Raw genomic sequence first — 2,348 nt, 5'->3', positions numbered from 1 at the left:
AAAATATTTCTAAGTGTAACTTTTTCTCAAAAGTATTTTTAGTAAAATTATATTTTTTTATTTTCTGAAAATCAGTTTTTGTTAATTTAATAATTTTGACCTCTTAACATATAGGACAAACTGGTTATTGCTTCACTAATTGCTAAAGGAGAAAAGACGAAGAACAACGAAAAATTTGGCAAATGAACACAAAATGAAATTGGTGTTTATGGTCAAAGCGGTGATCTTCTAGTTGGCAAAATTGACGAAAAGCAGCATAAATACTCCCTCTTACTGAAGAAAAAACACAAACTCAAATACTAACCACTATAAATCAGTTGCTTAATCTAAAAATCTACAAAATGCCTAATGATATAACCTTTAACATTCTTCTAAAACTTGATGTCAAATCGCTTTTACGATTCAAATGCGTTTGCAAATCATGGTGCACTTTAAATGAAGATCCTAAATGAGGCATCACTTCGATATGTCTCAAAAGGATGTGAATCGTCATAAATTCTTCTTAACTGGTGGAATGAGGACGATTATTTCTACTATGTAGACACTCCACTTCAATATGATTCTGTTGCCTCTCTTATCGAGTCTCGGATTCCAAGAATCAGTCATTTAAGTAGCGTAAGTTTTGTTAGTTCTTCTAATAATGGTATAATTCTTATGGTTTTTCCTTATGATTTAATCATTTTGTGGAACCCAGCCATCAAGGAAATGTATTATGGACGTTGCTTGAGCCGCGTGAAATTAATGAATACATCATTTTTTTAAGGTATAAAGGTGAGTTCGAGATCTATAATANGTGAATGGAATAATGAGGACGATTATTTCTACTATGTAGACACTCCACTTCAATATGATTCTGTTGCCTCTCTTATCGAGTCTCGGATTCCAAGAATCAGTCATTTAAGTAGCGTAAGTTTTGTTAGTTCTTCTATAATGGTATAATTCTTATGGTTTTTCCTTATGATTTAATCATTTTGTGGAACCCAGCCATCAAGGAAATGTATTATGGACGTTGCTTGAGGCGCGTGAAATTAATGAATACATCATTTTTTTAAGGTATAAAGGTGAGTTCGAGATCTATAATACAAATGGAGAGAGAAGCAAAATAGTTGAGGTTCCTGAGATTGAGTCATTGTTTTACTATATCAATTGGATTGTACCATATGTAGAAAGTTTGTTTTCTCCTAAACAGAGATAAATTCGAAATTTTAAGAAGATGAATGCGTTAAATACCAGAAAAGAAGAGGAATGTAATCTTGAAAGAATAATTCGAACTTAGTTAAAATGCAAGGAAGGATATAAGAAATGCTCATAATCATGTTGAATTTGGCTAGTTAACTTTTGTCTATTAATCATTTCATGTACTTTTTAGATTGTATTCCCGTGATCAGATTATCTTGTATATAAATTAAATTTGAAAACCCTTAATGCAAATATTTAAAGATATACTTTTCAATTTACGCATGTTAGATTGGTAAATTTTTTCAATTTTAGCATGTTAGATTGGTAAATTTTTTTAAAAAGATATATTCTTTTAAGGAATACAAATTTCATAAAAATAGAAAAAATAATTATTCCAAACATAAGTAGAGAAATAAATTTGACAAATAACATTCTATATATGATTATGTCACATTCACCATCCAATACCTCATCTTCGAAGTCACCTCATCTCCACTATTCCCAAATGACCACACCTTTCTCCGTGCACACCCATTTCCTATAATTAATATTTGTCTTGATCATATATAAATACTTTTCAAATAACTAATATTTCTGACTTACATACTGAATACAAAAAAAATGTGCAAGAAATCTACTCTTTTTTTAAAAAAAAATATTTTTTCATGAAAAATGAATTTTCCTATATACCGAACACACCCTAGATCTTGATTATATTTCTATATATGGTAAAACTTTATAAACCAATTTCTTTCAACATATGTTTATATACACTAAAAAACTTCCGTTGAAATTCAATCTAACTACTATAGAATATTTTTTTACTTAAAATATAGTAATACGCACAAAATTGGCTAAATATAAGAAAATAGTATTTGAAAGAAAATTGATATCATTTGGCAAGTGTATTACAAATTTTATATCGAGTATTTGTCGATACGCAAACGTTTCATCTCTTTATAGTTAGTTATTTATCATAAGATATTTAGATTTTTATTACATCAAACATACCAATATGAAGAAAAATTCAATTATCAATCACAAACCATAATATATAGATCTATAAATTTATATAGAATATTCAAAAATAACATGTAGTAATTAATAGCAAAATGAAACAACTCATACTGTGATAATTCAAAACGAGTCATGAGTAGTACTCACAATTA

The 2,348-nt window shown here is 28.3% G+C and overlaps 1 long non-coding RNA gene across 1 annotated transcript; it reads left to right on the top strand.

The window, feature by feature from the left end:
* The first annotated feature begins 255 nt into the window (after positions 1 to 255).
* LOC114078085 lies at positions 256 to 1,330 on the top strand. The gene is made up of 2 exons (XR_003579606.1): positions 256 to 771; positions 1,062 to 1,330. It is a non-coding gene; the product is annotated as an uncharacterized LOC114078085 (long non-coding RNA).
* Positions 1,331 to 2,348: the final 1,018 nt, after the last annotated feature.

Source organism: Solanum pennellii, chromosome 7 (assembly GCF_001406875.1).
Source record: "Solanum pennellii chromosome 7, SPENNV200".
Taxonomy (NCBI): Eukaryota; Viridiplantae; Streptophyta; class Magnoliopsida; order Solanales; family Solanaceae; genus Solanum; species Solanum pennellii.
Note: the sequence above shows the minus strand (reverse complement) of the source record. Positions and strands in the feature narration are given on the sequence as shown.